General features: G+C 43.7%; 1 protein-coding gene across 1 annotated transcript in view; it reads left to right on the top strand.

Moving 5' to 3' along the window:
* The window catches only part of LOC133424214 (t-SNARE domain-containing protein 1-like), a 186747-nt gene that overhangs the window by 164537 nt on the left and 639 nt on the right, over positions 1 to 21571 (top strand). The gene's annotated exons all lie outside the window — the stretch shown is intronic.

The following is a 21571-nucleotide window of genomic DNA, read 5'->3' on the forward strand; positions in this document are numbered from 1 at the left end:
CTGCCCTCATATCGTCCTTATGCTCGTTGAGGGAGCGGGTTGTCCAGACTCCTGGAAACCTGATAGGTATCAGTAACAAGCAGAATTAAAGCAGCAAGCAGCGATGAACGGGCCCTCGCACCCTTGTGCACGTTCAGGCTGCACTGGAAGCTTGTATGACTTGCATGTAGATTCTTCAGGCCTGGACATTTTAGTGGATGAAACCACCCACGACTCTCTATACCAAACCATTCAAAAGTTATGGCAGAGGTAGGAACTATCAAATATGGACCAATCAGATGAAGGGGGCGCGCGCTTTTTGGCAGTCTATGGTTGCCACGGTAACACTTTTGACTGAGAAAAGTAATGCGCATTTTCGAAGGATCGACGCGCACAATTTGATGTATAACACACCTGGATGCACGTTATGGTTCGGGCGAAGAAGCGTCCAAATAAATGGCATAAATTGCGCCAAAATTACACACTCAATTCAAAATGGCCGACTTCCTGTTCAGTTTCGGCCATGGCGCCAAGAGACTTTTCTTTAAGTTGCAACATTTTTTGTTGCAGATTTCCAGTGCTTGACGTGTGTCTCCGTGTGTTCCTGCTTCCTGGATTGGCAGTGGATGTCGTCACCCCCCCCCCCAAAAAAAAAAAAAATAAAAATAATCACTGGGTTTGTATGTGTATATCTATGTATGTGTACGCATATGTATGCGTATATATATGTATATATATTAAATATAGTAATAATGCACATATATATACCTTTGGTTTCTACCGTCATGGTATCAATCATTAATATGTGTGCAGACAAGGTAAGAAAAAAAAAAAAAAAAAAAAAGTTGTGACATGATACAGGTGTGTTCCGATTTTCGTGCATGTACGTCAAACCGTATTGTGGGGCTTGAGGCACAACGTTTTCTAGGGGGCGCTGTTGAGCCATTAGGCCACGCCCATTAATGCAAACCATTAACTATCCGATTTTTCGCCAGGCCTGACTTGGAAAATTTGGTGAATTTTGGGGCACGTTTAGGGGGGCGAAAAGGCCCTCGTTTCATCTGAAAAATAAAAACGAGGAAAAAATAAAAAATTCCTACAGACACAATAGGGCCTTCCCACTGTCAGTGCTCGGGCCCTAATAATAACATAGTAAGGATACAGATGAAATGGTTCAGCTTTTACTGTAATAAATGCATTAAACCTGTTCCTACCAAGCAAATGAAAAAGAGACCATTCAAATCGCTTCACACAATATCCACGTGCAGCACAGCCAACACGGGAAGAAAGTGGACTTTAATCCTCTGAGACAGCTGAGGTCAACGACCATTGATCAAGACATTTCTTCAAACCGATTAGGTGCTGAAGACATGGTTAGTGACCATTAACATGGTTTTTCTTCCCTGAGCAGGTTTTAAATCGATAACTCCGACCGCCAGGGTAAATTTTAGCACATGCGTGATCCTGGTTCACACGTTTTTGTTCATCAGATCAGATAATCCTGATGTGATAAGGAAAACCACGAAGCAAAATTTAAAAAAAAGGTATGTCCTCATTGTTTGAGTTCCCCGTGTGTGTGTTCCCCTTTAAAAACCATTGTGCTACCGTTTGTCAGTTGAAGCATCTTTGGAAACCAGCCATAATTCTGGGGTCTAGATCCTACATGGAGAACCATCAGAAAGGGATGTGTCCCTCAGAACCTTGTTTTTTCAGTAGCTGAAAGTACAAATACGTATATTGCAGATCAGCGCTTTATTTTGCTGACACTTGAATTGATTGGGATGAAAATAATACAGTGGTTAGGGAAAGTGTCCAGACCCCTTTGTTTCATTGCAGACATTTGCTATGAGTCTTCTTGGGAATGATGCAAAAAGTTTTTTCCAACTGGATTTGGGGATCCTCTGCCATTCTTCCTTGCAGATCCTCTCCTGTCCGGTCAGATTGGAAGGTGAATGTTGGTGGACAGTCATTTTCAAATCTCTCCAGAGATGCTCAATTGGGTTTAGGTCAGGGCTCTGGCTGGGCCAGTCAAGAATGGACAGAGTTGTTTCAAAGCCACTCCTTTGTTAGTTTAGCTGTGTGTTTAGGGTCTTTGTCTTGATGGAAGGTGAACCTTCGGCCCAGTCTGAGGTCCTGAGCACTCTGGAAGAGGTTTTCTGCCTGGATATCTCTGTACTTGGCCGCATTGATCTTTCCTTCAATTGCAACCAGTCGTCCTGACCCCCATAGCATGATGCTGCCACCACCATGTTTCCCTGTTGGGATTGTATTAGCAGGTGATGAGAAGTACCTGCTTTTCTCCACAAATATCGCTTAGAATGAACACCAAAAAGTTCAATCGTGGTCTCATCAGACCAGAGAATTGTATTTCTCATAGTCTGGGAGTCATTCATGTGTTTATTGGCAAACTCTATTGAGGGTTTCATGTCTTGCACTGAGGAAAGGCTTCCATCGGGCCAGTCTGTCAAAAAGCCCCGACTGCTGGACGGCTGCAGTGATCGTTGACTTTGTGGAATTTTCTCCCATCTCCCTACTGCATATCTGGAGCTCAGCCACAGTGATCTGTGGGTTCTTCTTTACCTCTCTCACCAAGACTCTTGTCCCACGATTGCTCAGTGTGTCTGGACGGCCAGGAAGAGTTCTGGTCGTCACAAACTTCTTCCATATAAGGATTATGGAGACCACTGTGCTTTTAGGAGCCTTGAGTGCTGCAGAAATTATTTTGTAACATTGGCCAGATCTGTGCCTTGCCACAATCCAGTCTCTGAGCTCCTTGGGCAGTTCCTTCGACCTCATGATTCTCATTTGCTCTGAAATGCATTGAGTTGAGCGGAAAAAATAAAAAATAAAATAAAATTTTAGTACTGGCATGGCAGTACCTGTGTCCAACTGGACTCACAGCAGTCTGACCAGCACGGACCTCCCTACATGTATGTGATTTCTTGCTTATGTTTTTCTCTCAGATATAAGTCGCTTTGGATAAAAGCGTCTGCTAAAGTCTGACAGTAGTAGTAGTAGTAGCTTATGCGGTTTTGCGAGGTCAGAAAAACGCATCATCCTGTAGCAGCTTGCCCAGCTCTCCCAGTTCACGTTGACGATTTACTTGAGAATCCGTGTGACAACTTCTGAGACCTTACGAAGCCTATAGCTCTTCTTCATGTACTTTTTTAATCAAAGACTTTTGAACATTGGCCCTCACAGCTACATTTCATCAGTTTTTGTAATCCTTTCTAAGCCAAACCAATCGCTCATTTTCCCCCTGATTAGAAATCGTAACGGCAACATCCGCTCAACCCTGAGGAGGACTGGCAGAGGACTCACTGACAAGCTTGTTTCACAGCCCTGATAAAACCGTTGAAAAATCACTGGGAAAATAAAGTGAAATGAAAATGATGAACTAAATCTTCTCCTGCACTTCATGACGGCACTTCTAGTCTGGGATAAATAAACAGAAAGTATTCTCGTTTCTTTCTTACAGGTATTGAATTAAAAAAACAAACACGTTTATCAATTATTTTCTTTTGAATTTTGAAGTGAATAAGTTTAAGACTGTTGAAGAAGAAGTGTGACATCGCCGTCTGTTTCTGCATTCCTTTGAAGCCTCCTTTTCTCTTTCTGCTCGCCTCCATGTTGCAAAGACAAGCTGGAAAACAATGGACCAAGCATTAGGTCATCTAACTCTTTGGTCTGTGAAGAACGGTTTGGAAGCTTTTTTTTCCTCAGTGCAGCCTTGTTGTTCGGGAAGCTGGCGGGAACACGACCACTGTACTGTATGTCCTTCAAAGTTAGTGGTGGCTACCTGCTCCTTCAGCGGATCCCCCGCCGAAATATCTGCAGAGCTGCCGTCAGACGTCACCAGCAGGATATACCGATATGTTGATTTGATGGTGGAATCAAAAGCAGTGACTTTTAGCTGACGTTGGGTTAGGGTTAGTTGCACAGCCGGCACAGATTTTACTTACCCCCTGTGGCTCACACAGGTTTCTAACGCTGGAAAAGCCACAACTTTCAGCTTTGGAGTCTTTTTTCCAGATCCGTGTCGGTCCTGTGGCTTGGAGAACATGACAATAGAGGGAATGCATTGACGTCACTTTCCCACTGGACCAGCCACCTTACTCGCACTGAGTGGCAAAACATCAGCAAAAATGGCTGCAACTAGTAGGGGAAACTGTGGAAAAGATGGGGTAACAGCTGATTATCGGCTTAAATTAAAGGCAGTTGGACTTGACAGTGACCCGTACAGTTACCCCAAGAACCAGTGGTCCATGGACATTAATATTTGGTACAGTTACCAAGAACCAGTGGTCCATGGACATTAATATTTGGTACAGTTACCAAGAACCAGTGGTCCATGGACATTAATATTTGGTACAGTTACCAAGAACCAGTGGTCCATGGACATTAATATTTGGTACAGTTACCCCAAGAACCAGTGGTCCATGGACATTAATATTTGGTTCAGTTACCAAGAACCAGTGGTCCATGGACATTAATATTTGGTTCAGTTACCAAGAACCAGTGGTCCATGGACATTAATATTTGGTACAGTTACCAAGAACCAGTGGTCCATGGACATTAATATTTGGCCACAAATCCAATTTCATGATATTTATATGTACTTAATTTCTACACCGGGGAGATACGCGAAGCAAAGCTTGAAGGCTTACAAAAGTCTTGACGCTTGGTCCGACTTCAAGGCAGGATGCCGGGGGCACCGACATGATCCACTTGGCGGTGCCTCTCACCCTTCTTCTCCTCTCCTCTTGCCTTCCTCTGTTCTCCATTTCCATTTTTATGTATCTCTAAGTATCTCATAGCCATCATTTTTGTCGTACCTGTAGTTTCTTGTGCTGGCCCGCTTTTTTCTCTTTTGTGCATGTTTGGAGGCCGGAGCTTCGGGAGCTGCACAAATCCAGTTTCCTGATGTACTTAATTTCTACGCTCAAAAAATACACGAAGCCAAGCTTGAAGGCATACAAAAGTCTTGACGCTTGGTCCTACTTCAAGGCAGGATTTGTTGTAGAAATTAAAGTGATGAGGACAACGAACTTTATGATTTGACCGTTTAACGTTAGCTACCCAAAAATCCAACATTACCTGATACAAAATGGGAACCGCAAATCCACGTTTCTGTGCCTGGAATCCAGTTGTTTCTGCAATTTGCATCGATCCATTTGTCTCTCTTAAGCTTATTTTTTGGCAGTCTGTAAAACGATAACTCAGATTTCTTGCTAAACCTATGAGTACAGTCGATCCCACAACAGCTCTTTCCCATTTTAGATGTTTTCCAGTTGCTCAAACTGCTGCCTCTCAGTCTTTCTGCCACTTAGTTTTTCTGTCACTCAGTCTTTCTGACAATCAGTCTTTCTGACACTCAGTGGGTGTAACCCGCTGTGAACTCGCATCTGTGACGTCATGCCCATTCCCTCTATACTCTGAAACTGCCCAGTGTGACATCATAGAGAGCCGATGTTTGAAAAAACTCCCGAAGGAGGCTGTCTCAGTACCCTAAAACCTGGGCATTTTATGTACAGGAACACATTTCCATGCATATATGTTGTTCGTTCGGTCACATTTAAGATGATAAAGTCATCCTAATAAAACTGTAGGTAAATCAGAAAACATGGGACGGCTGCAAGCAGGCACGGATTCATCAGGCACCACCAAAACCAGACAAACTCTCTGAAGTGCACATGCTGAGTAACATGAGACTGATCACACATCAAGCAATCAGATGTTTCTGCCGTGTGTGTGTGTGTGTGTGTGTGTGTGTGTGTGTGTGTGTGTGTGTGTGTGTGTGTGTGTGTGTGTGTGTGTGGTGATCTACCAGCAGTTTGGCAGAACTTGTGTAATACTTTTTTCATTCTGACTTTCACCATGAATACACTGTAAGCCACATTTCAAGCACCTTTTCCTGCTGATAAATATTGAAGACTTAATGCCGTGGAAATGTTATTTTTAGCCTCCAAAGCTGCTTTAGTCACTGTGAAACACAGCAGAGACGCTCACTCTCAAAGAAGCTTATTCAAATCATGTAAAAAGCTAAGTTGACAACACAGAGCAAGAATCAGGAGCGGCTGTGATTATATGACAAAAATTAAATAAATAAAATAAATATTGAGTAGCATGGAGCTGTTTGAGACAACGCTGGATCACAGTTAACGTGGCGGATTCTCTCTTTCTGCCTATACCACCTCCAAGAAAAACACTTCCTGGTTTTTCCTGTTAACCCTTGTACTGTCTTTGGGTCAAAATGACCTAATTCTCCTTCCTTCCTTCCTTCCTTCCTTCCTTCCTTCCTTCCTTCCTTCCTTCCTTCCTTCCTTCCTTCCTTCCTTCCTTCCTTCCTTCCTTCCTTCCTTCCTTCCTTCCTTCCTTCCTTCCTTCCTTCCTTCCTTCCTTCCGTCCTTTCTTCCTTATTTTTTCCCTTCCTTCCTTCTTTCCTCCTGCTCTCTCCTTCTTTCTACCCTTCCTCTTTTCTCCCTTCCTTCCTTCTTTCCTTGTTTTCTCCCTTCTTTCTCCCTTCCTTTCTTACTTCCCTCCTTCCTTCCTTCCTTCCTTCCTTCCTTCCTTCCTTCCTTCCTTCCTTCCTTCCTTCCTTCCTTCCTTCCTTCCTTCCTTCCTTCCTTCTGTCCTTGTTTTCTCTCCTTCCTTCCTTCCTTCCTTCCTTCCTTCCTTCCTTCCTTCCTTCCTTCCTTCCTTTCTTTTCTCCCTTCCTTCTTTCTTTCCTTCTTTTCATTCTTCCTTCCTTCCATCCTTCTTTTCTCCCTTCCTTCCTTCTTTCTTTCCTTCTTTTCATTCTTCCTTCCTTCCTTCCTTCCTTCCTTCCTTCCTTCCTTCCTTCCTTCCTTCCTTCCTTCCTTCCTTCCTTCTTTCCTCCCTTCTTCTCTTCCTCCTTCCTTGAGTTAAGATGGCTGCCTCACAAACTTGCAGCGGTAACTTGCTGGTAGAAATTAGACAAATGTAACGTTCTCTGCAGGCGGCAGGGCGTCTTAATCTCCGTCCCCGTGCAGAGATCCAAGCCAGTGAAGGGGAACTTCGCCGCCACAGTCGGTGGGGTTCTGCGGGCCCGGTATCGTTAATCCACGTCTACGAACAAGTGTGACAATAAGCTCTCTGTCTGAACAGCAATCCTCTTAGGCGAAGCTTTTTGGGTAAACTCGCCTCATGCAAATCTAAACCCCATTAGCTCTGAGGGACGACTGAGCTGCATTGAGATTAATGGCCATGTGAGTGCTTGATTTAATAGGGTTATTTCACATCTTCGGAGGGGAAACATAAACAACAGAGTTAATGCAAGACATTCGTCACTCACGTCCTCCGTCTCTCTGCTCAAAGTGGGAGAAGTTTATTGTGCTCACAGATGCTTTACTTCCTTCACGGAGTCCGGAGGGTTTGTTTGTTTACGACAACAGGGTAATTATTTTCAGGTTCAACTGTCTGAAAATGAAACTCAACAGTCAAAAACAGTTTAGGAAATACAGTCACATGCAAACATCAGTACTCCCTATTAATTGTTATCCCATGTATTTGTTTTGTTTCTGTGTAAAACAAAGTAATAACTTTTTCACCATGCAATTATTTATTCAACAAAAATTACGCAAAAAAAATAATTCATATGTGCAATATTTAGTACCCCCTTACTGCCTCCATAGGATCACAGAGGGTACGTTTCAGTTCAAGGATTACAGGAAGTTACAGGAGGAAACATCTTCTGTTTAAAAAGGAACTGAAGTTTTTCACAAAACTGAATCTGGACAAACCAGCAGACTTCTGCAGCAATCACTGCTTTAACATGGGAGGTTTAATTCCTCTTTAATTCAGAATTAATATTAAATCTGATTTAAAATGAGTAAAAATTACCATGTAAACACCTAATTCCGATTGAAAATGGCCATTCCGAATTAAACTTAATTCTGAAGTAATGCCACTTTTCCACTAGTCTCGCCTCCGCCCGGCTCGGCTCGGCGCGGCTCCACCCGTGTGTTTTTGCACAGCCAGGGGAGAAGTGGGGGGGTTGGGGTGAAGCGGCTGTGACGTACTCGATTGCGCAACACCTTTGTTTGTGTCGGCGCAGATGAGAAATCAGCTGGAGCCGCGAGCGGCTGAGAAAAAAACAGCCCGTCTACATCGCTTTTTTAATTTTCTCGACAGCCACCAGGCTTATGAACATCTGCACCTCAGAGTTGGATCACCAAACAGACATTTGTGCTGTATAATAAAATCGCCGCGAGTCGCCTCGCGCTGACTCCCGCTTCCTGATTCAAACGTCTGACGGCCCCGCCCCCGACCAATCAGAGGCGTGGAGGGTGGTGACGGCCCCGCCCCCGACCAATCACTGGCGCGGAGGGTGGTGACGTCAGAAATAGTCCCTGCTCAGCCCTGATAGAACCTCGCTAGAATGGTTACAGAAAAATGTATCGGCTTGGAGCGGCTCTACCCGTCTCAGCCCTAGTGCAAAAGGGCAAAACGGGGCCGTGGCGGGTAGAACCGAGGTGAAGCGAGACTAGTGCAAAAGGGCCATAAGTGGCTGGTTTATTCCGATTTTAAATCTGAATAGAATAATTCCGCGATCATGTATACACTCATTCCTGTTTAAATTAATTCCGGTCTTTCTGCGTTGCTCGTTCCCTCGCCCGTCTGTCTCCATGACGCTTATTCAACGCTGGGCTGGTTTTCCAAACAAAGTTTCAAGATGGCAGCACGCAGTAAACGCTGGTCAAGAGCAGAGACCATTTATTTAATAAATTGCTTGGAGGACCTGGAAATCATTAAAAGAACAGATGGAAACAGGAAACATCAAAATCGTGAGCTTTTCAAAGTTGTAGCGGCTAAGCAAGTTTGTTTTTCTTCCGGTAGACGTAACTTCCAGTCCGCCCCCCTATCCAATCAGAACATTCCCAACCCCCAGACCTAATTCTGAGTTATTTAATTCAGAATAATTAATTCCGAATTAAAAGACATCATGTAACCGTGGACACATGAGACCAAATTGGGGTTGTTTGGTCTTAATGTCCAGAACCAGCTTACATGTCCTCCATTTACTACTCCCTGTGGGTTTTCTCCAAGTGGTCTGGCTTCCTGTATCAGTCTAAGACCATGTATGTCAGGTTAATTGTTGTTCCTAAACGGGGTCTGCGGTTGTCTGGCTGCACATGCACCCCTACCTGTCCCAAGAGAGCTAGGAAAGGCTCCAGGAGATCCGAGTAGAGATGATGGAGGACGAAAAAACAAATACAGCATTTCAGTAGAAACAGCTCTGCCTGCTGTCAAGCACGGTGGTGGAAGGATGATGATCCGGGCTTGTTTTCCAGTATGAACTCCGATCTATCCTAGACTGAGGACATCTGTCGAACAGCTAAAGTTTGACTGAAACTGGGTCCTGTGACAGGAAATGATCCCAAACACAGCAGTAGATCTATACCAGAATACTGAAACATAAAAGATTCACGGTCAAACTCCAGACCTGAACCGGACAGAGATGTTGTGGTGGGACCTTCAGGGGGCTGTGTAGAAGTAAATTTCCAAATCCTCAAAGAACTCAAGCAACGGAAAGAAGAATGACCAGAACCAGAGGCGTGGGAGTGAGAGGGGCAGGGTAACGGCCCGGTCAGGCGGGGGAGAGATTTGTCCTTCAAGACTCCTCTCCCTGGCCCTGCCCCTTCTCAACCTTTCCCCGACCTTGAACCTAACCTGGGGCTTGCTGATTGGGCCGGAGCTTCAGGAGCTGCGTGCTGGCCTGCGGTCCCCACCCCCGGTCATCCTGTTGCTGCTTCCACCTGCCTGCGGTCCCCACCCCCGGTCATCCCGTTTCTTCCCTCCTAAAGGGGAGTTTTTCTTGCCACTGTTTGGCTTAAGGCTTTTCTCCCACTAGGGGAGTTTTTATCTGCCATTGTTTATGTAATAATTGCTCGGGGGTTCATGTTCATGTTCTGGGTCTCTGGAAAGCGTCTGGAGACAACTTTTGTTGTATTAGACGCGATATAAATAAAATTGAATTGAAAATTGAATTGAACCCCTTCACAACCCATGATACACTGAAGAAGTTAGACAGGAAACATCTGCCGAGAGTTCCTCCTGAAGGAAACATCTGTTGAGAGTTCCAGCTGCTGAAGGTGGATCTACACGCCGTTGAAACATGGCTGTCTCTAATATTACCCACTTTTTTTCTTCATCCTTTTTTGCCTTTTTTTTTTGTTATTTGAATACTGACATGGTGAAAAAAGTTGTATTGTTGTTTATCCAAGACGCACTATTACCAAGTTTATGTTTCATTATTGTTTTTTTTTTACAGAAAAACATACAATTAGAAGATGCACTTCTAACTTTTTCATGTGACAGGAACCACTGTGCTTTCCTCAGTTTTTCATAACAGCGTAAAAATAGAGGAAAAAATAAAATCCTAATTTATCTTCTTCCCATGCCGTCAGCTTACCACAAACTTTGTTGAAGGGGATTACTGGCTGGGTGGGTAAGACTGTCACCGAGAACACGGAGACAGCAGCCGTGACAGTGGTGATGTGTGGGCGCCGCCGACAACTCCGACTCACAGCTGTGGAGGAGTGATTAGCCAGAAGTTGAGCAGGAGCCTTTTAAATGCTTCCTTGTGACCTTTAATCCCTAATCCAATCAAAATGCCACCATTCCATCTGCCATAAACCAAAAGCAAATACCCAACTGGCTGATTGCCTGTTCAGCTCCCAGCAGGCACTGCTGGCAAGCTTTGCAAATGATCTGAGATTACCAAAGTTGGCTGATTACCTTTGCAGGCAGGATGAGTGTCATTGTTCGGTGGACAAATTAATGCTAGATCACATGTGGAGAGACTATTATATACTGGAGACTGACCACAGGTTTGAATCATGACGCATTGTGTAACTGGCAAAATTATGTTATTAGTGTTACAAATCAAAACTTAAATAACTGTCTACATTCCCCAGCGATCAGGCTGTTGAAGCTGAGAAGTAGCTTTCAGGAGAAACCTTACATATTTCAACAGAAATTGTCTCCAGGATCTTTCCATAGACCAGAACATGACCCCCAATCATTTATTACATAAACAATGTCAGGTTAAACACTCCCCTTTAAGGGGGAAGTAGGCTATAGGAACATAGGAAGGAGAGGATGAAGAACAGAGAGAGCAGAGACACAGATGTATTAGTATTAACTATCCGTTAGCTGGAGAACTAAGATGAAAAATGTTCAGTTTAATATATATTTAGGCATATTTATCGATTAAATGGTCTAAACTTAAAATAAAACCTGCATGGGAGCAAGATCTCCAAAAGCCGCTTGATGAGAAATCCTGGGCCAGATTGGGGAGAGTACAAGTGAAACAGAAAAAAAATAACTTTGGCAAACTTTGTACCTGATGTTCCTCCTTCATCACTCAAAGGTTTAAAAGCCCTTAAAATCAATCAAATTAACTTGGAGAAACGGGAATTTGTTTTTCCTCTTCATTCAGTTGTGTTCAGTTTAATCATCATCAAGAGCAGTGCTGACAGGATGCCTCAGCAGAAAATAAGTCCGTGTTCGTGTGTGCTTGCATCCAGCTCCTTCAGTGATTATGCTCATGTAGTACGTCAGCACCAACTCTTTTAATTAGGGCCTGAGCACTTACAGTGCGAAGGCCCTATTGTATCTGTAGGAATGTATTTTTTTTAATTCTTTCTTCTGACGAAAGGAAGGCCTTTTTGCTCCCCTAAACATGCCCCAAAAATCACCAAATTTCGCATATTTAATGGTTTGCATTAATGGGCGTGGTTTGGGGGGGGGGGGGTGTGACATCCACTGCCAATCCAGGAAGCAGGAACACACGGAGGCACACGTCAAGCACTGGAAATCTGCAACAAAAACCACAAACAAAACACAAAACCGACACGGAGCCGATCAGAACACGAACAGCGATCGACCCAAATCTCGAGATCCGAATACGGTCTGAGCTAAGCTGCCGCTAACTAACCCCAAAAACTACAAAAACTGAACCATCCAGTGTATATATCTATGTGTGTGTGTGTATGTATATGTATACGTGCGTGTGTATGTAATTCAATTCAATTCAATTCAATTCAATTTTATTTATATAGCGTCTAATACAACAGAGTTGTCTCTAGACGCTTTACAGAGACCCATACCCAGAACATGACCCCCGAGCAGTTATTACATAAACAATGGCAGGTAAAAACTCCCCTAGTGGGAGAAAAACCTTAAGCCAAACAGTGGCAAGGAAAAACTCCCCTTTAGGAGGGAAGAAACCTTGAGCAGGACCAGGCTCATCAGGGGGGACCCTCCTGCCGAGGGCCAGACTGGTGGGTCAGGGACGGCAACAGCACAGCAGGCAGGTGGAAGCAGCAACGGGATGACCGGGGGTGGGGACCGCAGGCCAGCACACAGCTCCCGAAGCTCCGGCCCAATCAGCAAGTCCCAGGTTGGGGTGCAGGGTCAGGGAAAGACTTGTGCTCCGTAATGCAAGCTACAAGCCACCCACGGCCACCTGCAGGACAAAAGAGAGAAAAGGGAGGAGAAGGGGGGGCCAGCAACGGGATGACCAGGGGTGGGGACCGCAGGCCAGCACGCAGCTCCCGAAGCTCCGGCCCAATCAGCAAGTCCCAGGTTGGGGTGCAGGGTCGGGGAAAGACTTGTGCTCCGTAATGCAAGCTACAAGCCACCCACGACCACCTGCAGGTTCCGGTGTCCGGCAAAGGATGCTGCAACATGGACAAAAGAGAGAAAAGGGAGGAGAAGGGGGGGCCAGCACAAGAAACCACAGGAGCGACTCTGACACACTAAAGTTTACACTACCTAGAGATTTACCAACACCAGCTAGAGGTTTACTAAACACTAACTATAGGCTTTACTAAACAGAAATGTTTTAAGTTTAGTTTTAAAGGTGGAGGTGGTGTCAGCCCCCTTAACCCAGATTGGAAGTTGGTTCCATAGTAGTGGCGCCTGATAGCAGAACGCCCGCCCTCCAAATCTACATTTAGATACTCTAGGAACTACAAGTAAACCTGCACTCTGAGAACGGAGAGCTCTGACAGGAACATAAGGCACTATCAGGTCTTGCAAATAATGCGGAGCTAAGCCGTTTTGGGCTTTATACGCAAGTAATAAAATTTTAAATTGGATTCTGAATTTTACGGGTAACCAATGGAGCGACGCTAACACTGGAGAGACGTGGTCTCTCCTGCTAATTCCTGTCAGTACTCGTGCTGCTGCATTTTGGATCAGCTGGAGCCTATTCAGCAAATTACTTGGACATCCTGCTAACAACACATTACAGTAATCTAGTCTAGAAGATACAAACGCATGAACTAGTTTTTCTGCATCACTCTGTGAGAGGATTTTCCTAATCTTTGCAATATTACGGAGATGGAAAAAGGCTATTTTACAAACCTGATTGACATATGGTTTAAACGACAAATCCTGATCGAAAATAACACCAAGATTTCTCACAGTTGCACTGGAAGCCATCGCAACACCATCTAATCCCTTCCTAAGATGCTCTGGACCAAGAATGATAACCTCTGTTTTATCTGAATTTAGAAGCAGGAAATTTCTGGACATCCAGTCCTTGATGTCCCTAAGACATGCCTGAAGTTTAACTAACGGTTCTGTTTCATCCGGCTTCATAGACAAATAGAGCTGCGTATCATCAGCATAACAATGAAAGTGTATGCCGTGATTCTGGATTATACTTCCCAACGGCTGCATGTATAAACTGAACAAGATTGGCCCTAGCACTGAACCCTGCGGAACACCATAACAGACCCTTGACTGTTCTGAAGAAACCTCATGTACATGAACAAACTGGAACCTGTCAGATAGGTATGATTTAAACCAACATAGAGCTGTCCCTTTAATCCCAACAACATGCTCTAACCTGTGCAGTAAAATGCCATGATCTATAGTGTCAAAAGCAGCACTGAGGTCCAGTAGAACCAGTATGGACACTAATCCCTTATCTGAGGCCATAAGGAGGTCATTCGTGACTCGAACAAGTGCTGTCTCTGTGCTATGATGCATTCTGAACCCTGACTGAAAGACTTCAAACAGATCATTTCTATACAAATAGTCACATAACTGGCTTGAAACTGCCTTTTCCAGAATTTTAGACACAAATGGAAGGTTGGAAATTGGTCTATAATTAGCTAAGGTGTCTGGGTCAAGAGAAGGTTTTTTAAGTAAAGGTTTAATTACTGCGACTTTGAAAACCTGTGGTACATATCCTAAACTTAGGGATAAGTTAATTTGGTCCAGTATTGTCGTACCAATAAGAGAAAAAATATGTTTGAATAGTCGAGTCGGGATGGGGTCTAACATACATGTGGTTGACTTAGCTCTATTGACGAGTGAAGTCAGCTCAGGGAGGTCTATAGGATCAAAACAGTCTAGAGATAAGTCAGAGCCTAGGGAAGTCGCTAAAGCTGAAGAAACACCTACAACCGGCTGGTTGATTTCTTCTCTAATTCTCGCGATTTTACTGTTGAAGAAGCCCATAAAGTCCTCACTACTGAGAGCTGCAGGAATGCACGGCTCAACAGAGTTGTGACTCTTTGTCAGCCTGGCTACAGTGCTGAACAGAAAACGTGGGTTACTTTTGTTATCCTCTATCAACGTTGAATAATAAGCTGTTCTGGCTTTGCGAATGGCTTTTTTATATACTATTAGAATATCTTTCCATTCACGATGAGAGTCTACAGACCTACAAGAGTACCACTTCCTTTCCATTTTACGCACGTTTTGTTTCAACATGCGGATATCTGAATTATACCAGGGAGTTAAGCTCCTGTGGCTAGAAACCCTCCTTTTCAAAGGAGCAACTTCATCTAAAGCTGAATGCAACAAATCAGCAGTGTTACTAGCAAGGAAATCAACATCTGCAGAGGTAGAACCCAGGTCACTGGCCTCGACTACATCACTATTTCGCACTGTCGTAAGATAAGCAATGGCCTCCCTAAATTTAACAATAACTTCATCAGACAAACATCTGCTAAAATAATACCTCCTATTTTGCACTTCAACATCAACAAAATTAAATTCAAACGTTATTAAGTAATGGTCGGATAAAAGGGAGTTTACAGGTGACACCAACAGACCATCAGTTTCAACACCGTAGGTGAGAACGAGATCGAGAGTATGATTAAAACAGTGCGTCGGTTTATCCACTTTTTGTGAGATACCCATTGATTCTAGAAGAGAATCGAAGGCTAATTTAAGATTATCGCTTTCAACATCCATATGAATGTTAAAATCACCCACTATGATGAATTTATCTGTGCTGATCAATAATCCAGAAAGGAAATCTGAAAATTCAGACAAAAACTCCAGATACGCACCAGCAGGGGGCCGGTACACTACCACTAACACAACTGGCTTCTCTGATTTCCGGCTCTGAAATTTCAGACCAAGCATGAGGCTTTCAAATGTATTATAGTTGCACTTAGGTTCAATTTTTGTTTGGAGACCGGAGTTATAAATTGCTGCGACTCCTCCGCCTCGGCCCGTGCTTCTAGGAATGTGATGATTAAAGTAGCCGGGCGGAGTTGATTCATTCAAACTAACATACTCTTCCTCCTGTAACCATGTTTCTGTTAAGCAGAAAATATCACTCCTGCTCTCTGTAATTATATCATTTACTAACAGAGACTTAGAGCTTAATGATCGTATATTTAGTAGTCCGCATCTAATTTTTCGGTCTGTAATTGGTACCAAATGTACATTGGTTTTAATTTTTACAAGGTTATCTTGGTTAACGCCTCTATAACGCTGCACCTGGTGAACTTTTGGAGGGCGGGGAACTGCAACCACTTCTATTTTGCTAGGCACCTGGCCAGAGTCGCCAATATCATGTAATCCTACAGTTTTAGAGTCGCTAATTACATAATGCAATCCTACAGTTTTGTTGGCAGGCGTTGGTCCTTGAGAAGCAACAGATGTGTCGCTGAGTGGGGAAAAACGGTTAGACACATGAAGCGGGTGGTGGTGTTCTGTGAGCCCTTTAAGACTACCCTTCCTCCGAACCGTCACCCAGCTGCCCTGCCTGGCCGGCTGCCGGGGAGCTGCAGGGGAGCGGTTACGCTCAGCTGCTACGGGCCGGTCCGCAGAGGATTCTATCGGACTATGGTCTAGTTGGCCAAACCGGACCTCTAACTGACTAAGCCTCGCCTCCAGCCCTGTTAAACTACAGCTCTGCATCCTGGCCTGGACCCTACATTGTCAGGGGGAGTGTCTAATAACATTGGCCAGATTTCTAGACATAAGAGCTGCACCATCCCGGGTGGGATGAATGCCGTCCCTTCTAATCAGACCGGGCTTTCCCCAGAATGTCTCCCAGTTGTCAATAAAGTCCACGTCGTTTTCTGAACACCACTGAGACAACCAGCGGCGGAGCGAGAGCATGCGACTAAACATGTCATCGCTGGTCAGATTGGGGAGGGGGCCAGAAAAACCTACGGAGTCTGACATGGTTTTGGCGTAGTTACACACCGAGACAATATTCATTCTGGTTACTTCCGACTGGCGAAGACGGGAGTCATTAGCTCCGACATTGATGATAACTTTACCATATTTACGATTACCCTTTGCCAGTAGCTTCAAATTTGCTTCTATGTCGCCCGCTCTGGCCCCCGGGATACACCTAACTAAGGTCTCTGGAGTCGGCTTCACATGTCTCACAATAGAGTCTCCAATCACCAGGATCTGTTTCTCAACAGATGTGTTGCTGAGTGGGGAAAAACGGTTAGACACATGAAGTGGGTGGTGGTGTTCTGTGAGCCCTTTAAGACTACCCTTCCTCCGAACCGTCACCCAGCTGCCCTGCCTGGCCGGCTGCCGGGGAGCTGCAGGGGAGTGGTTACGCTCAGCTGCTACGGGCCGGTCCGCAGAGGATTCTATCGGACTATGGTCTAGTTGGCCAAACCGGACCTCTAACTGACTGAGCCTCGCCTCCAGCCCTGCAAATAAGCTACACTTTAAGCACTTACCGTCTTCACTAAAGGAGGCAGAGGAATAACTAAACATTTCACACACTGAGCAGGAAAGAGGTGAAGCGGTGGGAGCCGGAGCGGCCATGCTAAGATGCTAACGGAAGCTAACGGACAGAAAATGTATCGGTGATTGGTGACAGTGAAAGTTACGGAAGAGAAAATGAGCGAGTGTTGAAATAAAGACAGTAATGTACCAGATATAGTGCTATTTTACCAGAAAACAGTCTAAGTTTTAGATAAAAAGTCGGGAGAGATCTGAGCCTGCAAACGCCGTGAGACGGCAGCAGCACAGACCGCAAACACCAGGAAGTGACGCGATGCGTGACGCAATACGTTACCCAATCAGCAAGCCAGCCTCAGAGCTGTGATGTACATGTCTGTGTGGCTATTTGTGTGTGTATGCCACTATGCTATTTGTGTGGGTGTGTACGTATGTGTTTGTGTGGCTGTGTATGTGTATGTGGCTATGTGTGTGTATGTGTGTGTGTATATGAATATGACTTAAGTGGCTGTATGTGTGCGTGTACACGTGTATATGTTTGTGTGGCTAGGTGTGTGTGTGTAGCTATGTGTGCGTATGTGTACATGTATGAATACATATATATATATATATGTGTGCTTGAGAGAATGTGTGTGTATTAGGGATGCAACGGTTCTCGGTATAAAACCGAACCGTTCGGTTCGCCCTCCACGGTTCAATACGCCCATGTGTGCCGCAGATTTTCGATTTTGCCATTAATTTTGCATTAATGTTTTACAATCCGCATGTTTTTGTATGGAGGATTTTTTGTGCCAAAATTAAATAAATAAATACATAATTAATTAATTAAAATGGGAATTAAATATATCATTAATTAATTAAATGTGTCATTAATTAATTAAAATTAGAATGAAATGTGTCATTAATTAATTAAAATACAATTCATTTTAAGTAAAAATATATATTTATTATTTCAGCATTTAATTAATTAATGACACATTTAATTAATGATTTCGTGTTGCGTGTGAATCATGAAATGTAAAACTGCATTTAATTAATTAATGACACATTTAATTAATGATTTTGTGTTGCTGAATCATGAAATGTAAATGTAAAACTGTCAGTTTCACTCGTCAAACTCAGTGGGCGGATTCCAAACACCTGATTGGTTCCCCTGCACATCAAGTCAAGGCAAATGGAATCCACATAATGGATTGTTGCAGGGCTTCGGGACACATTCCGATAAACTAGGGCCACGTTCAGACTGCAGGCAAATCTGATTCATATCTGATTCCTTCTCATATCCGATTTTCAGGGCTGACTGTCCACACTGTTTTTAGCAAGTGTCCATATCGGATCTGGCTCTGTTCAGACTGGGCCACATCATTGACTGATCTGACGGGTTGCCGTAGCAACGACGTCGGAGCGGAGGCGTCACCCAGCGCGTGTATTGTGTGAAGTCATGTATTTTTTTTATATATATAAAAAAATCCCAAAATATCTGTACCGTTCCTGATTGGGTCGGCACTGCGCATCATTTTTAGACATAACAATGAACACATACCGCAAAAGTTGTGTCTCGGCGGAGGGACCCGGCGTCCCAGCAAAATGAGAAACAGAGAAAAGTGTTCAGAACAAAACCATCAGCAAACTAACAAACCAACCAACAAAGCTCAGAGTTAACAAAACCAACCAGCAATGAACAACTGCAGCCCCGCTCTTTATCCTTTCCTCCTCCTGAGCTGACGGGCTGCAGGTTCAGGCTCACAGCGCGACTGAAGGCTGATTTATGGTTCTGCGTTACACCAACGCAGAGCCTACGGCGTAGGGTACGCGACCCGCACCGTACGTGGAAATGCGGTCTTTTTTCTGCTATTAAAACATGATTTGTAATGTGAATTTGCAACACTTAAACTACAAATAATAGTTTTTGACATGACATCAGAGATTGTACATAGCCTACAAAATGTGAAAATCCTGCCCAGAGCTGCTTAGAGAAGCAGCGAGTTTAATCTTAGAAGCTGTGAGCAGAACTCCTCCGGCTCCAGCGGCTCCGTCACAGCAGATACCTGCTGCTGCATCACGCAACTCTCTACAACACGCAACTCACAGCTGTCATGTTTAGAAAGGCTCCTCTTCTACCTCCAGTTTCAGACCAAAGCAGTGGATTCCACTAGATTTGCGTTAGCTCCGCCCACTTAGTTTGACGAGTGAAACTGACAGTTTTACATTTACATTTCATGATTCAGCAACACGAAATCATTAATTAAATGTGTCATTAATTAATTAAATGCAGTTTTACGTTTCATGATTCTCACTCAACACGAAATCATTAATTAAATGTGTCATTAATTAATTAAATGCTGAAATAATAAATATATATTTTTACTTAAAATGAATTGTATTTTAATTAATTAATGACATATTTCATTCTAATTTTAATTAATTAATGACACATTTAATTAATTAATGATATATTTCATTCCCATTAATTAATTAATGATGTATTTATTTATTTAATTTTGGCACAAAAAATCCTCCATATTTTTGAGCCTGTCAGCTGCTGCAGAAAAGCGCTCCGCGAGTCACTGTTGTAGCTCCGCCCACTCCCTCTCGTAGCTCCGCCCACTCCCCCTCACACAGAGCAGACACGGAGCGGGGGAGTTGAGAGAAAAAGGTTCAAAGAAGCACCGGCTTCATTCAAATCTCCGGTGTGGCATCATTTCGGTTTCGCTGTTGATTACAACGGCGATGTAGTGAAAACAGTTAACAAAGCTTTTACTGTCTGTAATCATTGCTTGAGACCGGCTAGTGGAAGATCAGAGTCTCCGCCTGGTCAGTGAAACGTTACACTGACCGGCGGAGACGGCTCTGAATCTGCTCTTCCACTAGCCAGTTTATTTACAGGAAGGAAACGAACAGCTTTACAGTCATAAACAAAGGCAGACTCCAACTCTAACGTCTCGGGCAAAACTCGCCCCCTAGAAAACCTTTCTCTGCCATAACTTTTGAATGGTTTGACATAAAGAGTCGTGGGTGGTGTCATCGGACATGGTTTTGAGTTATTGACCATAATTGTTGCAAATTAGCCCCGCCCCTTCTTCTGATTGGTCGATATTTCATAGTCCCTATTTTCTGCCATAACTTTTGAATGGTTTGACATAGGAAGTCGTGGGTGGTGTCATTTCTGATATGCTTATGGGGGGCGGTGGCCATGAGTGCGAGGGCCCGTTCATCGATACTTGCAGCTTTAATTCAATTTTTTTCTGTTTGTCATGTTTGCATCTGTTTTTCTTTCCAACGTTGCTTCAGGTCATTGAGGTTTTGAGACATTCGTGTCTAAACACTTCCCTGAGAGTCCCCCAGCATCTCAACCAGGTTCAGGTCTGGACTTTGACCAGGTCCTTCCAGAACCTTGATTCTTTTCTTTTTCGTCATTCTGATGTAGGTCATACTGCGTTTGTCATGTGACCCAGGTTCAGCAGAGCTTTATGTCTCTAAAAGATCTCCTAACATTTTATTTCGAGAAGACTGTGGTCCTCCGAGGAATTGATGGTCCACTGACAGGTGGACTTGGCACCGTTCTAGTCCCTCGTGCTTGTTGCAGTACAGCTGTTAAATGGAACTCAGGTATACAGTAAGTGATGGCGGCTGGTCGGGGATCAATGAACCCCTTCCATCTTCAGCTCTCTGGACCCTGGCTTGGGCTTCATTAAAACTCAGCCAATGACTGCTACTCATAAATTACTTCCCACATCCTGTGTCACATTTAAAATTACAAAAACAAATAGGTTTTAAAATAATTTACAATTCAGAAGTGAATAACCAGCTGGAGGCTCCTGTGTCTTGTCTGGGCTCTGGGTAGGCTGGCGGGGGGATCATGAACAATGGACACGGTTACCTGATGTTTCTTTAATTCGGAATTAATTATTACGAATTAAATCATTCAGAATTAAACTATTTTCCTTTGAGTTTACATGGAAATAGTAATTCTGAATTGAGGTTTACATGGAAAACACTGATCAGCTTTGATCAGCTTTATCCAATTCCTGGGTTCTGGGGGTTGGGAAGGTTCTGATTGGATAGGGGGGGGGACCGGAAGTTAAACTACTGGAAGAAAAACAAACGTAGCCGCTACAACTTTGTAAAGCTCACAATTTTGATGTTTCCTGTTTCCATCTGTTCTTTTAATGATTTCTATGTATTAAATAAATGGTCTCTGCTCTTGACCAGCGTTTACTGCTGCTGCATCTTGAAACTTTGTTTGGAAAACCAGCCCAGTGGAATATAAGATCATGGAGACAGACGGGCGAGGGAACGAGCAGAAAGAAAGACCGGAATTGATTTAAAGCGGAATGTGTGGATATATGATCACGGAATTATTCTATTCAGATTTAAAATCGGAATAAACCAGCCACTTACTTCGGAATTAAGTTTAATTCGGAATGGCCATTTTCATTCGGAATTAGGTGTTTACATGATCATTTTTAATCATTTTAAGTCGGATTTAATATTAATTCTGAATTAAAGAGGAATTAAACTTCCCATGTAAACGCACTGATTGCTGCAGACGTCTGCTGGTTTGTCCAGATTCAGTTTTGTGAAAAACTTCCAGTTCCTTTTT

The sequence above is a fragment of the Cololabis saira genome, chromosome 3, assembly GCF_033807715.1.
Source record: "Cololabis saira isolate AMF1-May2022 chromosome 3, fColSai1.1, whole genome shotgun sequence".
Taxonomy (NCBI): Eukaryota; Metazoa; Chordata; class Actinopteri; order Beloniformes; family Belonidae; genus Cololabis; species Cololabis saira.